The sequence below is a fragment of the Dipodomys spectabilis genome, unplaced genomic scaffold (genome assembly GCF_019054845.1).
Source record: "Dipodomys spectabilis isolate Male_0828 unplaced genomic scaffold, ASM1905484v1 ptg000173l, whole genome shotgun sequence".
Taxonomy (NCBI): Eukaryota; Metazoa; Chordata; class Mammalia; order Rodentia; family Heteromyidae; genus Dipodomys; species Dipodomys spectabilis.
Genome location: NW_024870850.1, coordinates 7,242,413 through 7,249,568, shown reverse-complemented (window position 1 = coordinate 7,249,568; position 7,156 = coordinate 7,242,413). Strand labels below are relative to the sequence as shown.

Sequence of the window (7,156 nt, the reverse complement as noted above, 5' to 3'; positions counted from 1 at the left end):
TTGGAAATAAGAGTCCTATGGAGTTTCCTGCCTGGGCTGGCTTTGTACCCTGATCTTCAGCTCTCAACCTCCTGAGTGGCTAAGATTACAGGTGTGAATCACTGGCACCTGGATTCCTTACTGAGTTTTTAAAAATTACATGTTTAAATAACTCTATGAAAACATTTGATCTCAAAATGACATTTTTAAAGCTGTAAAGTAGTAATCCTTAGACAAACTGGTTGTAAATTGATATTTCCCATTTGGTTTGAAAGGAGGGAGAACAGGAGAATCACATGTAGACTGACATTGCATGAGGAGTCCAAACTTAACAAACTTGAGGGATCTCAGACCATCTCTTGGTGTTTTCAAAATGCAACTGATTGCATCATTTCACATATCACTCTTGTAACTTTCTTCAGGTAATATTTGAAGGAAAGAAACTTTTAGTTAAAAACACTCATGTATTAGGCTTTTGGTGTGTAAAGAATTGAGCAATAATAATTATAAGAAGAAGAAAAAGAATTGAGCAATACCTGGAAGCCAGTGGCTCAAACCCACAATCCTAACTACTCAGGAGGCTGAGATTTGAGGATCATGGTTCAAAGGCAGCTGGGACAAAAACTTCATCAGACTCTTATCTCCAATAAACCACTCAGAAAACTAGGAGTGGTGCTATGGCTCAAGTAGTAGATTGTTTGCCTTGAGCTGAAAAACTGAGGGACAGAGCCTAGGCTCAGATTTCAAGCCCTATGACCGACAAGAAAAGAAAAGAATTGAGTAACATAAATTAGGTTTTACATTGATGTAAATATCTAACTAAAGCCAGGAAAATTTAAACGTAATTTCTACTTTTTTTCTTTGTCCCTTAAAGGAAACCACAATGGGAAAAATATGTATGTAGAGCAAACTGCATGTTATCTATCTGACCCATATCTATAAGAAAGTAGAAAATCTGAACACACACTGCACGATTGTTTTATCAAAGGAATCCTGGGGGTGGGGAGAGAAGGCAAATATGAGTTTGGATGAGTTAATATTGGCAAGAAGTGGCAAAATAAGAGAAGAAAAATAAGAAAACCATAAAACTCAAGGCAATATTCTTAGCTTTGGATGGTCTCAAAGCCAGTTAGAAAATTTCTACCTTCTATCACTTTGGCTGGTGGAAGCTACCAGTACATTGCTAGATCCTCCTGGAAACGTTCTCAGAGACTTTCGGATCACAGTACCCAGTCTGGTTGGTCCATAAGCCATTCACCACCTGTTAGTGCAGCAGTGCAGCTTCTGCCTCTGGGAGCTTCCAGATCCACCCCTACCAGGCCAACCAACCTAGGGTGCAGGCCTCACCGGGTGCATCAAGCGGTCCCCACACATGACAAGCAGTATGTCTGAGCTGCTTAGCCCCTGCACATGGTTTGGCATTTCTGGGGAAGATGGGCCTCAGGGTCCTGCTCTGGAAGGGGAAGGATACTACAGCATGCTGGAGCATGGGGCAGTGAGCATCAGAGGAAGGAGACTTGGGCCTTGAGCATGAGGGGCTGCATGTGGCTAGGGCCTTGCTCATGTCTGAGGGTTTGTTCAGGAACACCAACTCGGGGCAGATCCTGAGCAGCAGGTCCAGGGAGCAAGGGTGGGATCCATAGCCTATTCCTGATATTCTGGCCCCTCTCCGGGTTGAGATGACTGATCTGCAACATATGGGCATCTCTTTTCTTTTTTTCCTGCTCAGGCAGATTTGGTTGGTTTTCTTTTTTAAAAAAAATATTTTTTTTTATTGTGAAAATACCGTACAGAGGAGTTGCAATTACATGAGCAAGGTACTGAGTACATTTCTTATCAAGCAGTTGCATCCTCCTTTGTTTCCCCTTCCCATCCCTGCCCTCCCATCTTCCCACCCTCCATCTCCCTCCGGTGGTTGGTTTTCATTTAATATATTGGGTATTTTTTCTCTCTCCACCTTTTATTTCCTGGTATCTGCTGAGCCTTTGGCATCATTGGCACTGCCCACAGTGGCATCCACAGACCATCATGAGAAAAGACATCACTTGCCTTAGAAATAAAGACAGGATTGATTGTTTTCAGAGTAGGTTGGTGGGAAGATAAGAGAAAAATTAATTTATGGAAAAAATCGTATGTGTGTGTGTGTGTGTGTGTGTCTGTGTGTCTGTGTGTGTGTGTGTGTGTGTGTATGTGTATTTGCCAGCCCTGGAATTCAGGACCCAAACTCCCTTTCTTGGCTTTGTAATTCACAAGTGGCATTTTACCATTTGATATATACCTCCCATCCTATATTTTTACTTGTCAGCTAAAGATGGAGTCTCATACACTTTTCTGTCCAGGCAAATTTTGAAGTGTGATCCTCAGATATAAGCCTTATAAAGTAGACATCGGTGTCTGACTTGAAAAAATTACTTGTATAATATTAAAATTAATAATGAATTTAATAATAGACTTCCACAAGAATGGAAAAAGTTAATACATATGACTCAATGTTTTAGTCAGTACTTTAAAACAGTAACACCTTTTCTTTATTGAGAGTAATTACATAAATTTCACAGTATTGTGGCATAGTGATACTTAGCTAAAGTCACAAACACACTTTAACCTTCACAATGCATCTTGTCATTGTCTTGATTTACAAGGCTTATGAACTCTGAAGACTTTAACAATAAAACTGTTTCTCCCAAATCAGGTGATATGTACATTTCTTTCCTTTTACTCAGTATCAGCTGTTTCCTCTTTCTCTCTCTTTCCCTTCCTCCCATCACCAGCCTTGAGTTGCTTAGTTCACTTTCATCAATGATCAGTGCAGCTGATGGGCCCCTCTGTTGTCTTTTTTCACCCATTTTCCTGTAGTTCTTTTCGCTCCTCTTAGCTTCCCTTAGATGTGCATGCTTATACACCATATATGCGGCCAGGATATAGAGTCATCTAGAAACTATATAACAAATTAAGAAGCCAATCTTTGTTTCTTGTGTCTTGTTTTTTTTGTCATATCTCATTGTAAAACAGTAACACATTTATGATGTGTAATTTAGTCCAATCAAGAGGCGATTGAACGCCACTGGATCTGAAAAATGTAAGTAGAAAATAAAGCAGTGGAAGAAAGGACACACTATCTTTTGCCAGCATGGCTAAAGAGATCCCCTCAAAAATCTAGTGTTTCTGTTGTTCTCTTTTCTCCTCTTCTTCCATTTCTATTTGGGTGTCGTTAGAGATTTGGACTGATATGATGCACAAATTGACTAATTGTGAGCTCTGGGCATTGATTTTACCAAGGTCCTATGGAAGTCAATGATGAGCCCATCCTTTCTCTCCTTTACTTGAGTGTCTCCTGGACAGGTATAGGTTCCACGCTTGTATCCTCTGAGACAGAGGCTGGCAATGGCCAGCTCCTGGTTTGTCAGTCCTGAGGATGGAGCCTGAGCTTTCCTTGGGCTCCAAGCTTGAAAAGATCTTTGATTCTTTACCCATTAGTTGTGTATAAAGGCAGATGCAGCTCTACCTAGTAAGTAATGATGTAATTGATACATTAAGAGTCTTGGAAATATCACCTCTTAACCATACATTAAAACATAATTGCTTTGGGTAGCCAGTAAAAATTATTTCATACTTGTGTTCACAGTTCACCAAGTTTTATAAGTCCTTAGTTGTGTTTGGTTAGCAGAATGGATAACCAATGTTTTTTTTTTCTGTCTACAGAACCTGGCTCTGTTTCCTGTTGAAGTCTTCCTCTAACTACAATACATGTATTATTCTAAACTCCTTCTGAGTACTGAAAAGGAACTATTGAAAAAATATTAAAGGCCTGGACCTCAGTTATCAAAACAGCATCAATGGTGGGGTGCTGGTGGCTTTTGCCTATAATCCTAGCTACTCACAGGCTGAGATCTGAGGATTGTGGTTCAGTGCCAACCCAGGCAGGAAAGTCTCTGAAACCCTTATCTCCAAATAATCACCAAAAACACCATAATTGGTGCTATGGCTTAAGTAGTAGAGCACTCTCCTTGAGCTGAAGAACTCAGGGACAGCACCCAGGCCCAGAGTTCAAGTCCTGAGACTGACAAAACAATAACAGTATTAATGATATTATTCAGAACTTCCTATTTTTGCCAAGCTATGATCTCTGCCTTCTGTGTTGTTCTTTTTATTTCGTATGCTTCATCTTTCTGTACTTCACAGTAAATTTCCATCTTGGCCACCTAAAGAAATGAAAATGAGCTGATATTCTTATGGGTTTTGTCTTTTTGGTGCTGGTTCTGATAGTTGAAGCCAAGGTCTGGGTGTTGTTTCTGAGCATTGATTTTGTGTAAAGTGAGTGCTCTGCCACTTGAACCATGTATACATTCTGACTTTTGTTGGTTTACATGAACTTTCCTTCCCAGGATGGCTTGGAACCATGATCCTCACATATCAGCTCTCTGAGGAGCTAAGTTTACAGGCCTAAGGCACTGGTACTAAGCTAAGTGTGAGCAATTTCAGTGTAAATTGTGACTGTATAAACACAAACTGTTATAACTTTGTTTGCATTGGGCTCACTGCTCATGGGCAAAAGACATGAGATCAGAATCATTCTGGTACGTTGTCTATTTTTACAAGGTAAACCTTCATTTTATTTTGCTGAGAATCCAGGAACAGGTGCCTTATACTTCAGACTCTTTCTTTAGAAATGACTTAATACTAACTTCCTTTACTATTGGAGTATGATGAATGTATAAGGGCAACTACCTTTTAATTATTAGCCCCAAATTGTAAGTTTATACTCAATAAAGGGCAAAAAGTTATTGGATTTGAAGTTTCCATTTCTCTAGTGGGCAAGTTGTCAGAGACTTCATAAAGTTTGATGTAGACTTTGATATGGCAGTCTAACACCCATTAACTTTATTTAGTTAGGCTGTTTTGGTTCCCCTTCAAGCTATATTGTTGTGAAATTCATCAACTCCCCTGTGTTGAATACATTGTTGTCCAACAATAGCAGCCATTACATAAGCACCTACAGAACAGTGAGCACTCTCTTCTTTGTGTCATTGTAAATGGAATAATCTGTTGGGCTTCCAGACATTTCTATCTTTGTGCAGATACTTTTCTGTTTTCCAGCCATGGCCCAGCAGAATTAGAGACAACACTGTGTGTGTTTCTGTCATGCATGTGTGGGTGACATCACTCCACTGAGCCACAGCTACAGTATTGAATGATGTCAAGATCTCTGCACTCAGAGATATGAGCTTGCTTGTCCTTTAGACTCCTGACTGTATAATGCAGTGGTGGCCTGACAATATTTCCACTTCAAGCTCCTCAAACTTTTGATGTCTTAAGGGACTCTTCTGAATCATTCTTGTTCTCATAGAATTGTAAAGAACACTGAAAGATATGGAGTCTGGTGTATCTAATGTTTTTGTCCTCACTTTCGGGATCTTTTTCTCTTTTTATAAATGATTCCATTTCTCTATCCTGAACAGTACATTAAAAAAAAAAAAAAGAAGAGAATGAAGATGTATAAATGACCCACCTTGGTAATTCCCATGGGTCACTCTATCAGATTTTCAAACAAAATCAGTTGTTGATCAGGTGACCTACATGGAAAAAACTGGTCAACTTTCACCCTTTGTCCCAGACCTTCTGGAAAATTCCAACAGCTGATAATGTCATACTCTGCCTCCAATTTCCTTTCTTCATTCAAAACCACTTGGTCTACAACAGGATTGGTAAATTGGATCTTCTTCAAAAAGGGATGCAGCAAAAATGGACACATTACAGTTTGGTGAAGTGCTTCCCAGAGTTATCACTGAACACCAGAACAATGGATACACACAGATTATCCTTCATTCCCACCACATGATTCACACACACCACAGGAATCCAATCAACTCTATCAAATGCAGGCCCACAGTGGACTAACTTATTAAGAAGTTTCTAAAATGTGGTTATGCAAAATGGAATGGAGAAATTCAATTTCAAGGGAATGAAACTCCAGCCACATCCAACCAAATATCATTATTTGGTAAGAATTCTTATTAGAATTCATTTCTAATATGACAGACTTCTATCACCTCTTTTTAATGAATTCCTATCACTTATTTTATGATTGTCATCAGAGAGTCAGTCTGAAAAATAAACAATAAACTAAGTAAAATTATAAAATATTTATGACAATTATGAAAGATTACTATAAACAAGACTTAGTTCATTGTGTGTGTGTGTGTGTGTGTGTGTGTGTGTGTGCATGTGTGTGTGTGTGTGTGTGTGTGTGTGTGTGCCTACCTTGTGCCTCAACCACAGGGCCAATTCACTCAAATTAAGGTATTTTTCTTTTTCTTTCAAAATAAGCATTCCATCCACTGAGCCACAATTCCACCTCTATCTATTTGGTGGTTAATTATATTCAGGAGTAAACCAAAGGTGTGAGCCACTTGTGTCCAGACAATCTTAGGTTTTCAAGAACGAATCACCCTTGATCTGTTATTTTAAAAAGGCACAAGGAGAATTTGGATATGTGCTACTGAAAAGGGATAGTTTTTCCCCACAGAATGAGGATGGAGACAGAAGACACAGCACTTCCTTGTCACGGATGCAGCGATCTTCGAGACATTGTCTTCATAGCTCTACAGTCATTTCATGGTCAGCACAATAGGCCCAGTGTCTCTTTTATTTTCCAAAATGGAGCCAGATGACCTAGTTCTATCTGCTATGAAACCTTCAATAGAAAGTCTACATGCCTAGAGCAGATCACCCAAAAGCAATGCCATTACCTGTGAAGAGAGAAATGCCCTTGGTTGTGCATTGTCCACTCATGGCTCTTCCACATGATGAAGAAATATCTGGTGGAGGGTGTGGTCCATGGCATAAAAAGCATTATAGATGTTGTAACTCTCTTCTGACACTGTCATGTCAAAAATGTGCCTCAGAAACCAATGCAGTGTGGCATTGTATGAACAGTGCCCCAAGTATCTGCAGTCAGACTTAATCAGTAGGCTATAAACAGACTTAATCCATGACGTGGGAAGGGAATTATCTCCTTAGTTCTTGTACAAGGTCTCTGTCAGAATAAAATTGGTGAATCCAGAGGAGTTCCTATGATGGTGAGAGAAGATGAGGGGAGCATGGAAAGAATTAGATTTGCATATGAAGAAACTCTCAAGAAATACAAGTCAGTTTGAGAGCAGATTGTCCACCTGAG

General features: G+C 39.5%; 1 non-coding gene across 1 annotated transcript; it reads right to left on the bottom strand.

Annotated features, from left to right (window-relative positions):
* Positions 1 to 1,943: 1,943 nt before the first annotated feature.
* Positions 1,944 to 2,029, bottom strand: LOC122120022. Its single transcript, XR_006149644.1, has one exon. It is a non-coding gene; the product is annotated as a small nucleolar RNA SNORD35 (small nucleolar RNA).
* Positions 2,030 to 7,156: the final 5,127 nt, after the last annotated feature.